General features: G+C 41.5%; 1 long non-coding RNA gene across 1 annotated transcript; it reads right to left on the reverse strand.

The window, feature by feature from the left end:
- Positions 1-535: 535 nt before the first annotated feature.
- LOC118997851 (uncharacterized) lies at positions 536-21,024 on the reverse strand. Its single transcript, XR_005068735.1, has 4 exons — positions 20,421-21,024; positions 18,850-18,943; positions 17,875-18,007; positions 536-676 (listed from the first exon to the last, which is right to left on the reverse strand). It is a non-coding gene; the product is annotated as an uncharacterized LOC118997851 (long non-coding RNA).
- Positions 21,025-23,908: the final 2,884 nt, after the last annotated feature.

Consider the following 23,908-nt stretch of genomic DNA (forward strand, 5'->3'; position numbering starts at 1 on the left):
GCAGCACCCCAGAACTCCCCCACCACAGTGGTGCCAACCAAATATTCCTCCAGACATTGTGAAGTATCTCATGGGGGGAAACATCAGTGGTTTTCAACCCCTGGTCGAAAACCCCTGATCTAGACGATAAGTTCTTGGACTATGGGATACTTAAGAGACTGTCTTAGTGTCGTTATTGTTTTTAAATATGTAGTACTAGCAGATCCCTGGTATGTGATATATACTCAATTAAGCATTGCTTGAGTGAATAAATAAAAGGCCACTATTATATTTTAACTTTTAAAACATCCCCCTCAGTGTTTAGCAAAGTGTAAGACTCAATCAACAAATTTTCTGGTTGGTTAATGTTCTTACAGGTTTTCCAAAGTAGAAATTTCTGCTAATAACTACTTCTGAGGAAGCAAACTCATGGGAAAATAAATCTCTTTTTTATACCCTAATGTGCATGAAATAATTTCCTGCCCTGTTAGGGTTTTTAGCAAACAGTGTTAGTCCGAAAATACAGCCTCATCATTTCCAAATTACATACCACAAGCCGTCCACGGGTGAAGAAGCACAGCTCCATAGCCTCTCGGCCTTGGTCTCGGTCTCTTCACCGTCCGGGTGCTGGGGTCAGAAGGAGCCAGTCACCTCCAGCACTAGGTACGAACCCCAGGAACTCCTGCTGCCGGCTTTGCTGCAGGAGGAAAATAGATGGCTTGGTTCACTTCGCAGATCCTGAACCTTATAAGCCGCATTTGCCAGCAGGTGATGCTTTTAACTCATTTGTCACAATCAAAGCCTGAAGAATAGCTCTACTAATTACAGCCAAACCGTTGCACCTAAAAGTTTGGGGGTGATTTACTCCATGTCCACATGGTCTAGCACTGGGCACAGAAATTAAAGGCATTCCCACTGCACGCAGACTTAAACCAAAGATACATTTAGCACAGCATGCCCTTCACTGTCTGTTCACCTAAAATGTTTATGGTACTTAAGCTTCTTGGACGGGACTTCTTACTTAATGGGAACTGTCTCCCTAAACCCCATATTAAAGAGCTGTTGTTTTCAAACAACCAAGATCAGGAAGTCCCGATTTCACCACAGGCAAAGTCAGAGCATTTATTATAACCAAACAAATAAAGGAATAGGAAGACAAAGCAGTGTATCTGCAAAAGCCATCCCTTCCCTCAGAGCAGTGGTTTGCTAGACATTAGAATCACCTGGGTAGCTTTTGCAGCCCCCGCCCCCCCAAAAGTCAGGTCACACAGCAAACAAATTAAACCAGAATCTAGAATAGTATCCAGGCACTGCACATTATTTTAAGTAATTTTAGAACAGTTTTCAGTATATGGAAAAATTGCAAATTTAGTACAGAGATTTCCCATATACCACACACTCAGTTTTCCCTATTATTGACATCTTGTATCAGTATGGTGCATTTGTCACAAGTAATGAGCAATATTGATATGTTATTAACCGAAGTCCATGTTTTTCCATATTGCCTTGGTTTTCCCCTAATTTTCTTTTTGTATGTCAGGATCCCAATTACATGCAGTCACCATGGTTTTTCGGGTTTCTCTTGGCTGTAACAGTTTCACAGATATACACTCAGCTTTGAGGAGTACTGATCAGGTATTCTGTAGACCGTCCCTCAACTGGGATTTGTCTGATGTTTCCTCTTTGATTAGACGGGGATTATGTGCTTCCGGGAAGAAGACCACAGAGATAAAGCCATTCTGGTCACATCAAATCAGGGGTACATATACCAACATGACTTGCCTATTGATGTTGACCTTAACCATTTGGCTAAGGTGTTTGTCGGGTTTCTCCAGCACAAAGTTACTCTTTGCTCCCCCCTTTCACTCTGCACTCTTTTTAAGGAAGCCACTCTGTTCCACCCACTTCTTGGGTTATACTCCACTTCCCTAAGGACATAGCATCTACAGGAAACTTTTAGATTTCTTTAGTGCAAGAAATGTCTGTTTTCCTCCACTTATTTATATATTCAATAATTTATTCGTGCCCATACAGACTCATTGATTTATTTCCTACTTGGGTTTCATTCCAATACTACTTTATTTTGTGGCTCTGTTGTCCCAGCTTTGGGCATGGGGAGCTCTCTCAAGTGGCCCCGCGTCCCACTGACACAGCCTCCTCACTGCATTGCTGTTGTTCCACACACCTTCTTACTTTTTTGGTACATAACCTGTTCCATGCTCATTTTTCATATTTGCTACCCTAGTCCTAGAAGCAGCCATTTACCTTAGTTCTGGTTCCTTTCGTTGGGGAATGATATTATAAACCAAGATCTGGTGCTGAGTGTGCTCATTGCCACAGGGCTATCATCGCTCCCAGGCTCTCTCAGTTGACAGAAAAAGGAAATATATGTGTGTAAGTATTAACCCCTGGATACATATATGGTGGACACCCCAAAACCTGCAATTATCTTCTGGAGGGTGGGCCCCTTGTAGTGCAGGCCTCCCTCACTTAGTGAGTGTTCTAGGAACCCATTTGTATCAGTGTACCAGCTGGTATTGTTGTGAGAGGCTGTGTTCAGCTTCAGTGAGTTTTTTTGAAGACTGTTTCAATGTATTTTCAATGTATTAGGGAAAAATTGGCTCCCACCACTGTCCATCCATACTTGTCAAATTCCAGTATGTGTGGAGAGTGGTGTCAGAATTGTTAATCTGTACCTCCATGGCAAACAAGTTTTCAACTAGAGCGCAGTCTGTATCTTGTCCTTTGATTCTCTCAACAGTATCTTTCACAGAAGTTTTTAATTTAGATAAAGTTCAACTTACTATTTTCTTACAAAATCATGCTTTGGCGCATATATCTAAAAAACTCGTTGTCAAACCCAAGGTTTCATAGCTTTTCTCCACTGCTTTAGTCTAACAGATTTATAGTTTTGTATATTATATTTAGTTCTGTGATCTATTTTTAGCTCATTATTATAGAAGTGTAAGGTCTGGGTCTAGGTTTGATTTTTATCTTACAGATGGACCTCTAATTGTTCCAGCATAGTTTATTAAAATGTTTATCCTTTCTTCATGGAATTGGCTTTGCTCCTTTGTCAGAGGTCAGCTGATGATATTTGTTTGGGCCTACTTCTTGGCTCTCTATCCTGTTCCATTGATCTGCGTGTCTATTTTTCACCAGTGAACAGTCTGGATTACTGAGGCTTTGTAATAAGTCTTGAAACTGAGTAGTGTGACTCCTCCAACTTGGTTCTTTTTCAGCGTTGTGTTGGGCATTGCCATTTTTTTAAAGCTTGATTCCAATGATTCCAATGTGTAACCACAGGCAGCAATCACTGCCTTGGAGGCAGCTGGGAATAGGAGCAAGAACAAGGCTATTAAAGTATAGCAGCCCTTTGTTCAAATTCTTGGTCTGTAGGTAAGGCATTTGAAATCATGAGGCTTCGGTTTCCTATTCAGGAAATGGGAGATTAAAATGCTTACTGGCTGGGTTTTTGTAAAAGCAATGTGGGGACCAGGACGTGCATGTAGCAACTGAACAATCCAGTCAAGTTCTCTTTCTCCCCTTTGAATATTTTCTTTGACTGTTTTCTTAGTGTATTCTTTGAGCATTTTCTTGAAAATTATTATGAAGGATTGGCATAGTTATTATTATGAAACATCTCCTGATAGCTGCATACGCGTGTAAGATGAATTATAATTCAGTTTTGCTTCCCCTGGAGACTGGCTGCCTAGACTAAAGAAATAAGCCTGTTTAACAATCTTTCTTAGAAGGAAGTGATTCGTGTGGAGCTCATAGGCAATTAATACCTTTCTATTTTTTAATGATCTGGGGAAGGAATGAAAATGTAGTAACTGCATAGAAACAATAATGAGAATAAGAAGCAAATAGCACAAAAGATAAAGAAATAAAAATAAGAATGATAAAAGTGCTGTGTATGTGTGTTTAAGCAAATGACAAGGAAAAATGTGGTTTTTGAAATGACATCAGATCTTTTTGTAACTATATCTTCCTACATTTTAAAATTGGATTTTTGTTTCAGTAGAAATTTATATAAGTGGGATTATAGGTAAAAAGTACAAGCAGTTTAAAGATTTTGGTGGACATATGTTCTTGCTTTCCAAAGAACCCATCCTTTATTCTACAGAGTAAGAGATACATATACAAGCAAGCAAGCAAACAACAATATAACTAAAAGTCAGAAGGCAAAAAGAGAGGGAAAAAAACTGCATTTATCAAGCATGTTTGTGCTCCAGGCATGCTAGGAATGACACATTTAAATTATTTATCAACCCTCATGATAAATTTAATACCATTCTCACTCATTAGATGAGAACCAAAGGCTCGGCAAAGCTCAGTGCCTTTCCTGTACGGGTGTCCTAAGACTTCTGGTCCCGCCCCCTTTAGCAGTCTGAAAGGAAAGAAATCTTTAATTTCTTACAGGACACGGACAGGTGGGTTTTCACAATGGCCACTCCCAAGACAGCAGCCCTCCTCCTGCATCTCCCCAGGAGTCATTAGCGAATCCCAGAGCCCTCCATCCCTGCTTCCAACAGATGTGCCAGCCCAGCATCAGTTGCAATAATGAGACTCAGCCACCAAGTAACAGACACTAGTGACTCACCGGAGACAGGGGCCAGGTCTCGCTATGCCTCTTCTCTCACTGCCAACATTCTGCCCAACCAAATTCCTTGCAGTAAAACTGAGGACAAAACCCAAAGAAAAGAAAATGTCAGGGGGTCAGAAGGGGTCACAGAAACCACTGTAGAACCCAATTAAAAGTTGGTATTTTCCAGCTTCACTTGTGACAGGTACTTTTGTCCACATTCCCCCCTCATTTCCCCAAGGAAAGGTGATGAGACATAAACCAACAGAGTGGAAAACACCGCTCTGAGGAGGAACGGCTAGAGAATTCACAGTAGCAGATGCAAAGAATTTAGGAGTAATTAAAGATACTCTAAGAGAAAACAATTCCCTGTCCTGTAAGCTGGGAAGAGATGAGGAAATGGGAACTGTGACATTTTAGAGATTTTATTTATTAAAAAATATGGCTGTTTCCCCATACTTGTGCTGAGAACGCCAGGAGGGAGTCTTCTGAAGGTCTAGGGTCTGATCTTCCCTTACACGAGTCCAGAAACTCGGTGTCGTCCACATATTCTAAGCTTGCGGATGTCCGTGATCACTGCCTTATAAGATCCTAAAGCACAAAGCAGAATGTCCAAGTCTGTGTGTTTTTTCTTTTATAATATTTTTGTTTGTAATTTTAAAAACTTATAATGGAGAACAAAATTTTCTCTTAGTTATAATACTAACATCAGAGACCCTCCTGTATCAGTCAGCCACTGCTATGTTACAACTACAAAACTTAGAGATTAAAGCGATACGCATTTGGTTTTGCTCACACATCTAAGGTTGGCAGAGCATCTCTGCTGACCTGGGCCAGGCTCAGCTGACCTCTCCTGGGCCCACTCATGCACTCGTGGTCAGCTGGTGGTTGAGCCACAGGTGGCTGCTCTAAGATGGCCTCACATACTCGGCTGGGGTTGTCTGGCAATCAGCCAGAACAGTGTTAAGTAAATGGGCCTGGTTTCTCATCACTGAGCAAGTTGGCCTGGGTGCATTCCTGTAGTGGCTGTGCAAAGCTCAGAAAGAGAAAAGGGAGTATTCAGGCCCTCTTGAGACTGAGGCTTGGAACTGGCACACCATCACTTCTTCCACAGTCTACTGGCCAAAACGAGTGACAAAGTCTGTTCACGTGCAAAGAGGGAGGAAATAGTCTCCAGCTATTGATGGGATGAGTTACAAAGTCATATACAGGATACAGGAAAGGAAATAATTATAGCTATTTTGGAATGAATCCTCCCTTTCTTAGGCTCTTGGAAACTGAATTAATAAGCAGAAGTGACCTGATAAATAAAATATGAAATATAACTGGATAGTGCTCAGGGGTTATTCCAACCAGTCTTCAAACGAACTTGATGAACTATACTTGCTCCAAATCCAGAATGATCCAAAATGATCGTCTCTTACCCTCTCCTGCCCTCTCACCCCCACACCCACAAACATCCGTTGGCAGATTAGCTCTCAGAGGGGGCTTTCCTGCAGCCTCCTGTCAGAAAGGTCTTCCAGTGGGCACTGCTTTCTTGCTGGTTTCACTCTTATGGTGACACCTGTCTCCACATGACAGATATACTTTCTGTAGTCTCTACAGTAATTACTATGTTTGGTTTTTAGTCAATAAAAATGTAATAGCTGCTAAAGGTGTTTCAGGAAGAGAGAGAGAAAAAACATCCTCTCTTTATCTCCCACGTCTTCCTCCCGGGGTGGGGGGCAAAGGTGCTTCTGGAATCTGGAAGGAGAATCTTTTTTTTTCTTTCCTTGCTGTCATGACCAGGAATTTCTGGCCCTGTGCTTCAGAATCAAGTGGAAGAACCCAAACATCTGTGGGCCTTAGGGTTATTGCATCCAGGAATAATGGAACGCTTCCTGAACTGTTCCAGAACCGAAGCCTAGTGATTCTGCAGAAATTCAAGGAGATCAAACCCTGTTAGAATATATTAGCCTTGAGCTATTCAATGTGGCTTTGGAATGAGCCTCTCTGTAGAAATTAGTTTTCTAGGTCGCTGTTCCATTACACAGTGCCCTCCTTATGAGAGCCCGGGGGGAAATTTCTCTCTGATCTCTGAATGGGAAATGGTTGGGCTGCTGCTTAGGACGTGGAGTGCTCTCGTGGTGCCTGTTACTGCAGATACTGTCGATCACGTAAGTGAGGGCATCTTTCGTGCCAAATCTGAGACCCATCTTTGGAGAATCAATAGAACTTTTTGTTGTAAAGTTTAGATATCAACTTCACACCTGACTTGTCCTTATCTTTCCTAATTCTACATACTCTCTGTTCTGCTTCCTCACTGAGTTATTTTCATGTGTATTTAGTCCTATTTAAGTTATTTAAGCAGACTTAATTACCTTTTAGAGCCTCAGAAAATAAATAAGCAAACAAACCTCTCAAGAAAGCTATAGTTTAGTTTTTTTGAATCCTTTGAAAAATTCTTCAATTTTATCTATTTTGATGGAATCCTTCCCTTTGATTTCTAACACTGGAGCCTGAGTTAATCATCTCTCTCAGTGATTCATTATCATCTTTGGTTTAGGAAGACACCTCTCATTCTATTTATTTTTTCTCCTTTATTTCACACCACTCTTCCTCATCTGTCCCAAATCAACCATTTCAATGTGATTAGATGCATGCCCTTGTGTTAGTATGTGTTCTTGTAAAACATAAAGTTTTATATTTATAGATGTCAATAGTGTGCATATTTGATTGTTATAAACTTCAAGCTGTTGTTTTTATTTAGCACTATATTTTAAAGACCTATATATTTTGCTATGGGTACATCTAGTCTGTTACTTCTCCCTGCTGCATAGCATGAACTCAACACTTTTTGCTGCTCCAGTCTGCAAACTGCCTCCTTGTCCTGGCCCACCACCGCGGGTATGGTGCGATGAAAGTTCTTATACACAGGGTGAACACTTTTTTTAAAAAGTAATGTTTTAACTCTTTTTTAAAATTCTTGACCAAGGGTATGTTTATTGATTCTAGAGAGAAAGGAAGGGAGAGAGGGAAGGAGGGAGAAAGGAAAGAGGAGAGAGAGGGAGGGAGAGAAGGGGAGAGAGAAAAGAGAGAGAGAGAGATGTGAGAAGCATTGATCAATTGCCTTCTGCATGTGCCCCAACTAGGGATCAAACCTGAAGTCTTCTGGTTTATGGGAGGACACTCCAACCAACTGAGCCACCCAGCCAGGGCAAGGGTGAACACTTTTGAGAATGAACAGGGAGTTATTAAAAATTCCACCAGGACAGCAGATGTACACTATAGTTGTCAAAAGCAAGCCACCATGCCTTATCACCTTACTCATATAGGACCCTTGTAAACTCTGAAAATTCCTTCTGATTGTGTACCCAGGAGTGGATTTGCTGGGTCAGGAAGTATACACATAGACCAAATTTGCTATTACCACCAGAGTCCTCTGCAGAATTTCTACACAAGTTTACATCCTCATCAATAGTCCATGAGCATTCCCATGGTCCCACATCTCTGCCAACACTTGGCATTATCCTAATTTTGATAGTTTAGTACATGCAAAGTGATGTATCATTGAGCATCTCTTCATAGTCTGTGGTATTTTGTTATGGCCGCTGTAGAAATCTAATACAGCAATCAATATCAAGGAAACATCTTTACATTGAGTCATTTGCATCTTTCACTTAACATAAAATGAAAGATGCCCAGCTGTATCATGTACTAGAAAATGTTTCCTGGATGTCTTTCCAGAAAATTACTTAGAGTCCATGGCAAAAGTAGCCACATTCCAAATGATGTCCTCAGACCTTAGCTAATCTCTCTCTCTTTTTAAATTGTAGCTGTCAATGTGATCTGTCTTAGCAGCATCTTCCAAAGCAGGACAAACAGTAGATCACGGGCATTGCCGGCCAACTTTTCCCTCTCTTGTAACTCACCCTCGTTATTCAAGAATGTGAGAGAGGATTCTTTCTCACCATTTAAGAGTTTGATCAGAATTTCAGTGGAAGGGGTTTTCTTGAAAACACAAATTCTTCCTCCTTCAGGAAAACCAACACTTCTGAAGACATGATATTGGAGCAAGGATGGGAAATGTTTGATTTCACATAACCCAAACCAAGTGACAATGGTTATGGAGAGTGTTGTGTTCAGAAAAGTCTGGAGCCCATTTATATGAACTCAGTAGGTGCCACAATAGCTCACGCTGAGGTGCCTGGTGGGTGCACCATGTGGCTACCATCTCTATCTGAATAGACTGTTACTTTGTTTTTAATGTTTGGCTATGAAAAAAATCCTGAAATAGGCATCCATCAAAATTTTGTCTTGAGTATTATGGGTCTGCAAGTCCCATATATTATTTACAAGATAAAGAAACTGCTTTATGATATTACCTCTTAACTCCATTTTCTTTTCTGAAAAAATGCTTAGTTAACAGTTTGAGTCAGCTACAGCGGCAGCCTGGAGCACTTCCCACGTGCCCAGCACTACAAAGCACTAGTAAACTCACTGCTGTGAGTGCTTTGTAGCTACCAACCCATTTACACTCCACAGAATCCCCCCCCCCCATTATAAATAAGGCACGGAGGCCCTAAGTGCTTAAGCGCTTTTCAAAGTCTTCGAGACTATCAGTGAGAATTCAAACCCAGAATCCTTCTCAGTCTTTCAAATCACATCTTGTTGATGCCTATAAAAAATGATAAACACCTTTTTAGGAACTAATGCTTTTTTTTTCAGAGTGAGCTAACACTAAATTAGATTCTTTATGTTTAGGTAAATGTGTAGTACTGATAGGACATTTTTGAAAATGTGGAACTAATCAGAAAACAAATGTTGCTCATCCGTCCATGTGTTTCCGGATGTTTGAAATGTTTATTATGTCATGCCCTGTGGTGATTTTTACATAGATTATCTCATTAAATCCTTAAAACCATCCTATGATGGTTTTGTGCTTATCCCCATTTTATGGATGAGAAAATGAAGGCAGAGATGTGAAGTAACTCAGTCCCGAGGCACATAACTGATAAATGATGGAGCCAGGATCCCAACCTAGGTGGTCTGATTGGGATCTGCACCCGAAATTTGCATAGTTTTACTGAAGTTGGGCTTCAAGTTTAGATACAGCTAAAAACCTCTAACTCATTTAAGTTGCTGACCTCCTTGGGCACTTGGGAGCACCAGACCTTGCTGTGTGACAGTGAGTTCTTTCCCTACTTCATGATCTTTTTTTAAAACTTATTTTCCAACATGATATCCTCTGATATCACCAAGTGACCTAGGGGAAAATACTCGTGGTTCAAATACTTGTGTTGTCCTTAAAATCCTTTTGCTTCTACATTTTTTAATGAACCTAAGAAAATGAGGGATAGCTGTGATTTTTCTAACTGGGGGAAGTTTGTAATGGATCTTGTACAATGGTTTCAAGGATAGTGCTAATTATTTTGCTGCTTGTGCGTATATTATCTCAGCAACTCTTGTATTCCCAAACATTATAATCAGCTCCTACAAATCTGTAGGGAACTAACTGCAAGTTGCCATCATAAACTACACTGGAAATTATTTACAACACCTAATGCAACACTGTACTGTAGCATTCTACAGAAATGAGCTTATCTTGCTGAATTGTTCTGTATTAGATTTCAAATCTCCAAGTCACCAAACCCTATGAAGTCCTGATGAATGTCCTGTGACTCTGCCAAAATTAATAGGTCTTGGCTCAAATTTTCGTGAAAGGGTGCCCTAGCCCCACCCCCAACACCACTTTCATTACCCCTACCCCTCACTGGAGAGCTGGCTTACGCTCCTGTGGGGTAGCACACTCCCTGAAGCTTCAGACACCTAAACAACTCTTTCCCATTGTAGCATTGCTTTATCCTTTTTTTATTTGCCATTGTATTGCTTTTTTTTACTTTTAATTACAATGTCTGGTACTTATAATCTGCATAGCCACTCTGATTTCTGTATCCACCACCCCCATTCACATTTACATTGCCACTTTCAGTTGTGTCTTCTATCTTCTTCCCCTGTTGCTTCTCCAATGCCCCTGGCTTTGGGGTGAGCAGAGCATTCATTCGTGCAGTGGCTCTCACTTTAGCCCTGTAGAGTGACTCCTGTTCCACCCCCACTTAGGAGAGACCCCTCCCACCACTGAAATTACCTGGCAGAACTGTGTATATGCACACACCTGCACACGTGCATGAACTTTTCTGAGGAGAGAACCGTGGCAGACCCTATGGATTGCCTACCCCCAAACAATTCCCAGTTCCCCATGTCACTGACATCCTTTGCCACACAGGCTGAAAAGCTAAACTTTTCCATTTCTCAACTTCCCTTGTTTGGACCAGTGAGAAGGGAAACATCCTTTCTAGGATGAAAAGCAAAGCCTCACTTGGAGAAATCCTCTGCCCTTTATTCTTTCCCATTGTTTCTATCTGGAATGCAGATATAAACCTCAGGTATACCGCAGCGATCTTGCAGACATGAAACCACAAGAATGAGAAGGAAGGCCTGGATTCACAGTGCAAAGGGAGAAGGCTGGAAATAGCATCGGCTTCTGAAGGAATTCTTGAGCCACCACCCCAGCTCTGCACTGCCCACCTCCAGATAGATTTTTACATGGTATGAACTGAACACACACACAGAAACAAAAAGACTTTAAGAAGAAGAGGTAAAAATGTAAACAGAAATTCTAAATTGTTCTTCCTGCTTTTGGAGAGAGTGCCTTGCATATGCCCTAGGAGGAAACATCCTATTTGGGAGACCTCTGCTAAATCACCAAGGCATCACTATCAACAAGCATCGTTAAACCAGCAGATAATAAAGGGTGGGGGGAAGTACCCAGGAAAGTATATACTATAAGACAGGTTGATATTTGGAGGTCACTCTTGTTTTATATATAAAACAAAAAAACCTGGAAAAACATACATAAAATGTTAATGATGGTAGCTTTACAGTATGGTGTTCATTGCTCTCTGAATTGACCATGTACTAATTTGCAAAAAAGATAAAAATAAATATTATTTTAAATATCCCAATAGTTCAAGAGATACCCACCCCACCTTCTAAAATTTGCTTTTTCCTTCATGGTGCCCTTGTCATGGTGCTGAGTGTCTTCTTGCCCTGCACCAACATGTGGTGACAGCCAGGCAGGTGGGGTGTGAAGACTTGGGGTAATGGCTCATTTCTAGTGGCCTTCAGCCTGTTCTGGGGGTGGAGGGAGGTGGGAGTGGGCAAAGTGAACTCCCTGTGGGACATCATGCTCAGTGAGCAGACCACCCTCCTACATATCAGTGCACTTTTCCCATGTGCCATCCCACTTATCTCCGAATTGCCCTAATTCCCATCCTTGTCAAAGAATGATGAGCATTTATCCCTGTAACTCCATCTAGTCCACTCCTGCCTTTCCGGGGTTGGGGAAGAGCAAGCTCTGAAAATCGAAGTGCACGTCCAAAGTCAAAGAAGACACACTAGCAACACAGGAAGGACCAGACCCATTTATCATTAACAACCATCATCACTACCTCCCAAATGCCATATCATCCTCCCTGCCACCTGGGCATTGCCCTGGGTGCCATCTATGTAGTCTCTTAGCCTGACAAAAGCCCTGAAAGGCAGGTTTTGTTATCTCCATTTTAATACTGAAGACACTAAGGCTCAGACAGATTAGGTAATTTTCCAAGTCTAGAAAGAGACAGAACCAAGATTTGAACCCAGCTCTGTCTGGCTTCAAACTCTAGGCTATTTTCACCCCTCCAGGTGACTCAAGATAGTGTTTGTCTGAACTGTTATGTGCATGCCCACAACATATGCTTCCTCTTCCTAAAAAGGAAGCATAATTCCTCTTTAGGTGTCCTTAACTATTGGAGCCTCAGGAAATCCATTTCAATGCCAACTTCATCTCTCCTTTGGTTCAGGGAGTGCTTCCTGAACAAGTCTGTTCTCTCAGCAGCTGGTGATATTTGATTTGATTAACACCCTGGGACCCATCACCAGACTTAAAGAGGATGCCTAATTAATTGCTCACATTAAAGAGCTGGCACTTTCTGCATTTGGTTCACACTTCTAGCCTCAATCATGTTTTCACTTCAGCAGTAATATTTACGCGATTAGCAAATAGTTAATTCATACTCTAATGTGGGCCTAAGCTGTGTGTGGGACCTCCCAAAGCAGATGCCCTTGGCAGACGTAAAGAAATAGACTTTTTTCACAGCAAGGGCTACGAGTGAGATCTTCTGCTTACACTTCAATGAAAAAATCATGCTTATATCAACAAACATTAGTTGAGCATGACCTACTCTCTGTGTCAGTCATTACATTTCAAAGACCTTGTGGGAGCTAAAAAGGAGTCACATTAGACACAACTTCTTTTCCCCCACTTTTTTGGTCTAAGATCTAGATGTATAAATCAGAGAAAAGATATTCTACATTAGACATCTTACGTTTCAATAAGCATTTGCTATGGTGTCCCAAGATATTATCACACAAAAGGCAGAAATACATGGTCTGGATGATACTACAGTGAAGTGAGTTTGTGATGTTAATGACTCCAGGATGCAAGTGGAGGTCAAATCAGAAAAGGCAATGTGCCCCAAGACTACGCCATATGGTATTTTACATCAAGAACTTGGATAATGACACAGAAAAGCAAGATTACATCTTCTGATAGCAGGAGGTTGGAAGGGATAAGGCAGCCTTTTGGATGACAAAGTTCTTGACAAACTGAACAATGGGCTGAATTCTAACATCATGAAATTTAGCAGGAACAAAGGCCAAGACCCACCAGAACCAGCACTCCTCAAGAGGAGATGTGACTTTGTGGGAAAGATTTGAGGATCAGCAGCCAGCCTCCTTAACAGGAGGCAGTGGTGTGACGTCTGGCCCAAGTCACAGGTGCATCTGTTTGACTCTACTTGCAAAATACCAAGACTTGGGTGGTGAGAGCCCTGCTCTGATTCTTACTGTCTGTATCCACCCTTAGATACTGCATTCAGCTCAGCTGAAAGTGGGCTAACCGTATATGATGTTGGTCAGTCAGGACACTCTCGGATGAAAGGGTTTGTGGGTAATAATTAAGCCTGGAAAACAGGCATAAACTAAGACTCCTGGACAACCTGGGATATATACTACTCAGTTATAAGAGATATAGACAGATTGGAGGGTATTCAGAAGATAGACCCAAGGACGGGAAGGCCTCAAAAATAGATTTTAAAAAATTGTATTGTTGTTCAAGCAAAATGGTAGATTATGACAAATTTTTGACAAAAGAATGGTTTATTCTGAGGAAGAGCAACATGAGAGTCATATAAAAGCTATTTTGAGTTATTCAAAGGGCAGCCTATAGGAGAGGAATGGGACCTGAGATCACAGATCTTGAGGAGTTCTCCCACGGGGCATCCAAAGTAGAAAAAATGAGTGCATCTCAGAGGAACTCCAGCCCAAGAGACAGGGAAATAAACTGACCTCCCACCATGACAGGCTGTTTGAGAGCCCACCTGGGTGCATTCATCAGTTCCTGTTCATGTGTCTACTTAGCTCTTATAAAATTCCATTAAATAGGAATTATTTCTTCTTAATAAAATGAGGCTGTTTTTCTTTAAAAATGTTTTTGTTGTTGTTTTAATATATGGTGGTCATGCCCTCTTTTTTTTCAGATAAAACTTCATTTAAAGTCTGTGATTTTCTGGGTCCACTAAATGTTTCCTTCTTTCCCTACTTGAGGACATTTTTCATTGCTTCTAGAGGGAAGGGAAGGGGTAGAAAGATAGAGAAAGAGGTGGGGAGAGAGAAAAAGAGAAAAAGAAAGAGGAAGAAACATTGATGTGAGAGAGAAACATCAATCATTTGTCTTGTCATACGTGCCCAACCAGGGTATAGGCCCTAACCAGGGATAGAACCCTCAACCCAACTATGTACCCTGACTGGGAACTGAACCTGTGACCTTTTAGTCTATGGAGTAATACTCCAACCAACTGAGCTACACCAGTCAGGGTCCCTATATGGTTTTATATGTTCTTTAATTTTTTTTTAAATTTATGTATAGGTTTTAAGCATACAATTCTGTAATACATCACCTGCATACTGCATCATGTTTAGCGCCTAAAGTCAAATCCCCTTCTCTCACCATATATTCGACCCCCTTTACCCTTTATTATCTCCCCCCACATCCCTTCCCCTCTGTTAACCACCACACTGTTGCCTGTGCCTATGAGTTTTTGTTTGTCTTGTTTGTTCATTTGTTGTTTTCAGGTTTATATCCCACATATGAAGCAAAACAAACAAAAAAAGAACAAGAAAAAACCTATATTTGCTTTTTTCAGGAGATTATTAAGAGCTGCACTTTTCTTTAATATTTTCCTTTGTAAAGACCAACACAAATACCATATTACACTAAAGCTAAAACAACACCATTTGTAGCATCATCACTATTATCTACCATTAAGGGAGAGAACAAGTGCTGCCAATTCAACTGCACCCCAAAACTTCTTCATGTTTAAATTTGAACACTTCTAGGTCATTTTTCAAATCAGAATTCACATATTGTTCCATTTTTTCACATGATATTAGTGCCTGCATCATCAAGAGCATTGAGAATGTAGTACTTCTTTAAAAAAACATTCCAAGTTCTGGCCAAAGTGGAAGAATAAGTAGAAATCTTCGCTTCCTCACATAAGCAAAAGGACGATAACAATCAATCTAAAATCAATAAACAACCAAAAGTGCCAGAAAATAAAACTGCATGGAACTCTGACCACCACAGAGTTAAAGAAATAGTCAAACAGAACAATCAGACCAGTAAGGCGGGGGCCAGAGAGAACCCACGGTGATGAGGCAATAGACCCTGCAGGCAGAGCTGGCTGAATGGCAATCTGAGACCCAGAGCTGACTGTGGACTACAGTGGTTGCTGCAGTGGGAGAAATTCCCAGTCTGGCACAAGAGTCTGTTGGAAAGTGGGCTAGAGATGAGCCGTCAGGCTGCATTGTTTCTTCGCTGGCCCCTCCCCCACAGGCAGCACCCCAGCACAGCAAAGAGGGTCACCCTGCCCAGGTGAATATGTAAGGCCCTGCCCTCTTACAACTTACAACTTAGCAGGACCCCAAACAAAGAAATAGGGTGAAAATAAAAGAACAGAGCAAAACTTCAGAAAGAGAGCTAAGCGATGTGGATATAGCTAACCTATCTGATGGAGAATTTAAGGCCCTGGTAATCAAAATGCTCACAGAACTGATTGAGCTTGGTCAAAAACGTAAAAGAACAAATGAAAGATACCCAAAATGAAAAAAACCAAAATATTCAGGGAACCAACAGTGATAGGAAGGAAACCAGGACTCAAAGCAACCATTTGAAACAAAAGGAAAAAATAAACATCAACCAGAACAGAATGAAGAAACAAGAATTCAAAAATATAAAGAGAAGCTTTTGAATCTCTGGGACAACTTGAAACATTCCAATATCCAAATTACAGGGTGCCAGAAGGAGAAGAACAAGAGCAAGAAATTGAAAACTTATTTGAACAAATAATGAAGGAAATCTTCCCCATTCTGGTGAAGGAAATAGACTTCCAGTAAGTCCAAAAAGCCCAGACAGCCTCAAAGAAGTTGGACTCAAAGAGGAACACACCAAGGCACATCATCATTAAGTTACCCAAGATTAAAGACAAAGAGAGAATCTTAAAAGCAGCAAGAGGAAAGGAGACTGTTACCTACAAAGAAGTGCTTATAAGGCTATCAGCTGATTTCTCAAAAGAAACCTTACAGTCAAGAAAGGGCTGGAAAAAAGTACTTGAAGTCATGAAAGGCAAGGACCTACATCCAAGATTACTCTATCCAGCAAAACTACCATTTAGAATGGAAGGGCAGATAGAATGCTTCCCAGATAAAGTGAAGGTAAAGGAGTTCATCATCACCAAGCCCTTATGACATGAAATGTTAAAGGGACCTATCTAAGAAAAAAAGACAAAAAATATAACAGTAAAATGACAACAAACTCACAACTATCAACAAATGAACAGGAAAGAAAGAAAGAAAGAAGAAAGAAAGAAAGAAAGAAAGAAAGAAAGAAAGAAAGAAAGAAAGAAAGAAAGAAAGAAAGAAAGAAAGACAGACTACAAAAATAAAAAACTAAGCAAACAACTAGAACAGGAACAGAATCAGAGGAATGGACATCATGCAGAGGGTTTTCAGTGGGGAGGGATAAGGGAGAAATAGGGGGGGAAAGGTTCAGATAAGAAGAAGCATAATTAGTAGGCATCAAATAGACAGGGGGAGGTTAAGAATGGTATAGGAAACAGAGAAGTCAAAGAACTTCTATGTACAACCCATGGACATGAACTAAGTGGGGGGAATGCTGGAGGGTTGGGGGATGCAGGGTTGAGGGGGGATAAAGGGGAAAAATTGGGAAAACTATAATAGCATAATCAATAGAATATACTTAAAAACTAAAAATAAAAAGCATTTCACTATTAGCTGCAGGATTTCTTCCAAGCCAGTAATGTTTGATCTGAAGGCTCCTATGTTGTTACTTTTTGTTCTAATCAGTAAATGACAATAGTGGGTTTTCAGACAAAAATGAGGATTTTTCATTCTTTCTTCACATAGCCCTTAAATTGCTTTCTGATGTAAACGTTGAGGGTTGAAGTTGCCCAGTCATGCCACCATGAAGAATGACAAGATTTGTCCTGCACAGACAATGACAAATCCATCCAACTTGGCTCTGACCAACAGATGCCTGGGGTGTTCAAGTGTGAAATATGTATGCTTTAGAATTTATAAAATACAGTTACTCAACCTTCCCGTGTGCCTTTTGGTCCAAGGTTATACCCTTTACTTGATCTTCCCCAGCCTGCATCCCTAGTTGGCTGTGATACCCTCCATGAGCTGTCTGTTACTGCCACTGAGTATCTCTGCAAGTGTTCTCCTGGCTTGTCCTTATTGCTATTTTATGCCCAATCCTGTCTATTTTAGAAGTATCCCTAATCTTCTTATTTCAGCTAGTTTCCTGTTTTATGCCCATCAACTGAGAAAACAAAGCCAAAAGGAAAATGTCAACCAAGACTTTGAATCTCAAAAGAAGAAATGCTTCATCTCTCACTGTTCTTATTAAGAAAAAATATAGCTTTACAGTTTAGAGTAGATCCTAGCTCTGGCTGTGCAGCATGGTAATTTGTAGAGATTTTTAAAATGTAGGTTCCAGTGGGCTATCCCAGGCCCACCGACTCACTCACAGCAAGCACTTGTATTTTTAAAAGAGATCCACAGTCCTGGCCATTGCGGCTCAATAGGTTGGACCCCCATCCTATAACCAAAAGGTTGTGAGTTCGATTCCCAGTCAGGGCACATACCTGGGTTTCAGGTTCAACCCCTGGTCCAGCATGTGTGATCCCAGGTCCAAGTACATATAGAAGGCAACCAATTGATGTTTCTCTCTCACATCAATGTTTCTCTCTCTCCTTTCCTCTCTTCCTCTCTCTTTCTCTAAAGGCAATAAAAAATGTCCTCAGTGAGGATAAAAAAATCTTTTTTTTAATTCAAAGGAGATCCACAGATTAATGTGGCATGTCATTCAGGTTATAAACCATTAGGAGCAGAAAGACAGTAGGCATTTTCCAGTTCATGCAGGGACAACTCTATGGACACACACAAGTTTGAAATCGAGAGACCCCACTCTGAGGGTATAGCAGGAAGAACTCATATGGATGGACTACAATTTTATTAATTCCAGCCATAATATTCACACCATTCTGTACTCAATGTGATTAAACTAAAGGGTATGAAGGACGCTGTAGTGGCTGGGCATGAGGATGAGCATCATGAGAGCACAGGTAGGAAATAAACAATGAGAGTTTCTTTTCCCAACTTCCCAACAATCCCAAAGACCACCTGGTCTGCGGCCATGGAAAAGGTGACCTGGTCCTTCATTCTCCAGCCACAGCTTTCCAGGCCCATTTCAGGGACAAGATGCTCTGGGCATGATTCTCGTTCCCTGATTTAGCAATATTCTGTAGCCTTAGAGTGGAATGTTATGTTAATGAGGCCCTGTTCTAAGAAAATGTGCAAATTCCTGCCCCAAAAACCACTCAGGAAGTGATTTTTATGGCCATGAGAAGGCCCTGAATTCCCCTCCTAATCACCTCCATTCTTAGCACAGGGTCTTCTGAAGTTTAGATAAGCATTACATCCCCCCTCTTTTCTGGGTGCTAGTAGATAATTGATGATTCTGCTGTTAGCTCCGGCCTTTTAAATGTGCCAGGAATTCAGAATGAAGTTCCCACACCAAAGCCCAGCTCACCAGTGAGTAAGCTCAGACTCTTACTCACCTCTTAGATCCAGGGACTTCTTGCTCATAATCAAGGAAGAGTCTGAGACTCATTATCTTCTGTGAATTTGTTTCCCCTAGGCCTAAAGCAGAGGCTGGAAGCAAGAACACCAGAACCACAAATCACTGCAAATCAGTGCTGATGGCTGCAATAAATACTGATGCTGTACTTCTTTCCCCCTCACCATCCTCTATCGAACACATGCTGCACACCAGGCCTTTTATCTCCATTCTTTAATGCTTAGCACGACCTATGAAGTAGGCTTCATTGTCCACCCCCATTTTATATAGTGAGAGTTGAATGTGAATAAGCAACACCCCCAAAGGACGTACAACAAATAAGGGAAGGATCCGTCTCATGCATGTTTCACAAAAATGTTAAATTCAGTTTAGTTGACGAATGGGCACTGAGGCTATATTACATACCAGGCACCCAAATACCTGCCAGCCAAGGAAGTATGAACTCATGGAAGGTGCCGAGAGGACACAAGACAGAACACTTCTGCTGGGGGTGCACACCCAGCAGCTGACACTAACTTGCAATACAAGGCTTGATAATGAGCCGTAATGAATGTGTGAAGTGCTAACAAAATGCGAGGATGGAGAAAATAATAATAACTGGAAAGGTGTCTGGGAACAGGGAAAATTTGAATGATGCCTTGGAAAAATAGAGAAAATATCAAAAGGTCTAAACTGTTTTCACCCAAAACACTTTTGATCCCAAATGTGAGGGTTTGATTTTTTCCTTCCCTCTACATCAACCAATTCTCTGACATCAGCTGGATGTCCCACAATTGCACTCAATTCTGGAACTCTCTACCTGGAGGTAGAGTCAGATCCCACAAGTTAAAGGCTCCACTCTACAAGGCTTTCCCCACTTGAGATGCCAATTGAAAGTTGTGGGTCCTTTGTTACTGCTCTGGTGGCAGTTTTGGGAACAGAAGCCTCGTTCTAACACTCACACACTGTACTTTATAAACTCAACTCCCTGTGCCTGGCTCAGATTCTCTGGACCTTAGATACTATTCAGCCATTTCTGTGCTAAGGTTTTGCAGTCTCCCTGGGCTCTTCTGGGAAGTGATGACACCCCAAGTCATCTGGCGTTTCTGTATCCATCACCTTTCCCTCTGAGGAGCAGGGCACAGAGCCCCTTTCGAAGAGCAGAGAGAAGCCACCAGTGCCTAGAAGTGAGCCCCCGCTGCTTCCCCTCCACCCTCACCGTCTCTCTGCTCCTCCTCACCTCCCACTAACACCCAAGAGCTCTTTCCTCCCCCAGATCATACCCTCTCTTCTCTCACTGCCAACACACCCGGAAAACGTCATGTTCTACCAGAGGCTAGAGGCTGTGCTCCATCCAACTCACCTTATAGTTTTTATGCTAAATGTACGAAGGGTCTTGACTTTTGACATTCAAAAATCTTTCTTCTGTTCTCTGGTGAAACTCTTTTGTCCCCTGATACAAGTGCCGACTGAATGGGTTTGGGGTGGGGGGCGGGGGACAGAGCAATAGGAGCTGCCAGAGTGGGAAAATCAGCTAATGGATTAAAAATATCATTCTGCCAGTGTTCTCACCAAGTTCAAACTTGCTTCCTCTCCTGAGCAAAGAGGGAAAAGTTCACTTCTCATCCTCCTTCTTATTAAGAACTTCTTGTTCTTGTGTCTCAGAAGGATTTCAGTTTCAGGCAACCTTCTCTGGACCGAACTGATGGCTGAATTCCAAGGAAACCCCAATGCCCACAGATGATGAATCTCGCATCTAGAAGGCTGCCTCAGTAAGAGTTAGCTGCGGACTCTTGGAGATTATCTCAAGAAATTCGGCAGACAGGTTCCCAAGCAGCTAATCACCAAAAGGTATAACGGTGTAGAAATATAACAGTTTATATCAGCGGTATGGCTGGTGTGCCTACTGTGCAGTCTCTGAAAAAATTTAACACAAGATCCTTAAGAGGAGTCTTTGCCCTTCATGATCCCCATGTGCCGGCAATCACCGCAAGGAACTATATATTCCTCATTCGGCTGCCTGTTCGTGCACAGCTTGTTTCTGCCCCTGCTTGTTCACGGAGACTTCCGCTCTGTCTGGGTCCTAGTGGCATGCCTTTGGTTAGACGCTGTAGTCCTTTGTTCAGTTTCAGTTATTCTCTCTATTCCATAGGACAGTCTTCTGTATCAACCACAGGCCCTGAAATAAAAATAACTTGTCAGTTTAAAAAAATCAGCCTGGCTGGTGTGGCTCAGCAACTGAGTGCCAGCCTGCAAACCAAAAGGTCGCTGGTTCAATTCCTAGTCAGGGCACTCACCGCCTGGGTTGCCCGCCAGGTCTTCAGGTGGGAGTGTGCAAGAGGCAACCAACAAGTCAGAATATCTCTTCAAAGAAACACATTGATGTTTCTTTCCCTGTATTTATAATGTCCTTCCCCTGTCTCTAACAATAAAATCTCTTTAAAAAATCAAAACCCAAAATGCAGATGTTTGAGAAAAATATTAACTGGACACTTCTCCACCAATTGCCCACTCCAAATGAGGACCCTATGGAGTTCTACTTCTTTTACCCATGTAGTAGAAAGACTCCTCAGTGCAAGTTGGCAAATACCTGTAGGGCCTGCCTTCCACCATAAACCCATACAGGTAAAGGGTCAGAGACGCCTCTCCTCATTAAGCAGAAGGAAATCTTTCTTGTTACAAATTAAAGTCCTCTCCTCTGGCTGTAGATTTATCCACAAACCTGCTCCCAATGGTTCTCTTCTGAATGATGATTGGGAATAATCAATCATTTCTCTCCTACAACAGCTGCTCAAATTGGTTCAACATGACAGACTTCCTGCTGGAATGAACCAATAATAACACTTCTAGGGGAAAAGGGGGGATGTAGTTGGATAGGGTGGACCCACATTTCCAGGATCTGAAGGGAAATAGTCAGCAGCATCTGGCTTTACCACCTTACATGAATTCTTAAACACACCCAGAAGCGACGACGACCTCAAACGTTCTGGCTCAAGATGGGTACTAGACTTCTCAGGTCAATCACTTCATAAGGTGTGTAAGTGTCTAATCACTATGCTGTACACCTAAAACTAATACAATAGTGTATGTCAATGATAATTGAAAAATAAAATTTAAAAAAAATTTGTTCTTTTTTTACCCACCAAAAGAATTGACTATTATTTAATAAGCTTTTATTATTTAGTAAAAAGTTGTATGAACACACAAGGTGATTCGCAGAGTACCTGTGTGCCTGACAACTAGTCCCAAGCTGTCCCTGCTTTCCACCAGTGGTGGAGGAAGGGCCTTTTATTTCAAGGATGCAAATTTAGATCATGTGAGAAATAAATGCTAATATAATATAACAAATACATTGATTGGGCTTTGCAATCCTAAAAAACAATACCTCACCAATAGCTCAAAGCAGTGATCATTTTAAACAAGATCCGGGAATGTATTTATTTAATTTGGTATGTTATCAATCACTTCCATTGTCTATTTTGTGCTGGGCAGAGTGCAAAGAAAAATTTTCTCCCAATATCCTCCCCTCCAAATAAAGCACACGCTTACAAAAAATATCCCTCACCTAACCAGACAGCTTCTGAAAAGTACATACCTCATTCTAAACCCAAAGCAACATTCAGACCTGTTAAACGTCTCTAAACTCTTCTGAAAACTTCAATAAAACAAGCAGAACTCATATACCTCAACTACTTAAAGTAGTATGAAGCAAGATTCATCCACATACAGAGTTAAACAATAAAATTTTCCAAGTATACACATGCTGTGAGAATCAATGACCTCTTCTCAAACCAGCAAATTGGTTTTGAGTATTCAGTTCACTGGTTACATCCAACAGCCTGAATGAGAGGCCACCTCCTGAGTGAAAGGGAGGTGGGAGATGAATTCTGGGAAAATGTGTTCTCATCAGGATTCCTGTGCTTCTTACTGCATGGATGGTGGTATTTGTAAAACTCTTTGGAGAGAGCCCTGGATTTAATTTCAGTCCATCCTCTTTGTGGGGATTTTAACAAAAGCGCTTTTGCAGAGCACTCTGTACTACCTCTTTTCATGAAAACAATTTTTGCAATGTAATTGATTATATAAATTTATATTTTTCTGGACTTTAAATTGTAACTTTGCAGGCAGGTTATTATTTCTAAAATAAAACCGATATTCTCTAGAGAAGCTTAGCTGAAGTAACTGGCACTTCTACTGACCTGTCTTGTTGGGGGCAAGGACTAAATCAGAGACTCCCTCCCCTTGTGGACCTCACAGTCTGATAGAAAAAAATAGATGACCAAGTAATGAAGAAAAAATGAAAGCAAAACTGCTACCGTGACAAATGGTAGGGAAGATGAGTACACAGTATGCCACCAAGAATAATGGATCTACTTAGAGAGGCTAAAGAGAGCTGGACAAAGGTGGCAGAAAAGGTTGTTCCAGGAGACAGAATGATGTAGACAAAAGCCCCGCAGTGGAGAGAGCCTGGCAAGAAACTGAAAGGAGGCCTGTGTCAGGGGCCTAGACAGAGCCAGGAGGGCGTCCAGATGAGGCTGGACCGGTGGACAGTGGCTGTACCTTATAGGCCTTCATGGAGAAGAGAAAAAAAAAATGCTGCTACAAGTCTGACCTGGAAGGGGTGACAGGACCGACTGGGCTTAACAGTGTGGAGAACTTTGATGGCAAGACTGGCTGTCAGTCTACTTACAGTGGCCAGTGAGGGCATCCTTACGAGAAACTCTGGTCACTTAGAGTAGATGGAGACAGACCTGGAGATTGTCAAGTGGGAAAATAGGCAGGACTTAGCAGTGGGTTGGATCTAAGGGCTAAGGTTTAGGGAGCATGCAGGGATGACTCTGAGGTTCCTCATGTATTCTATTTTAACTGTTTGGTTCTTTACTTCATCAGTGATGGTTGTCTGGGGTTTCTAGGCACTATTTGTCCCTCTTCATGTTTCTACTTCATCCTGAAGGAAATAGTACCCATTACAGTAATTTTTCAAAACTAGAAATGCGCAGAGCCCCTCAGCATTATTGCACCAGTGCCCCCAGATGTATTTTTAATATATAACATTCCCA

The sequence above is a fragment of the Sturnira hondurensis genome, unplaced genomic scaffold (genome assembly GCF_014824575.4).
Source record: "Sturnira hondurensis isolate 20B ecotype Veracruz unplaced genomic scaffold, ASM1482457v3 Scaffold0013515, whole genome shotgun sequence".
In the NCBI taxonomy this organism is placed as follows: Eukaryota; Metazoa; Chordata; class Mammalia; order Chiroptera; family Phyllostomidae; genus Sturnira; species Sturnira hondurensis.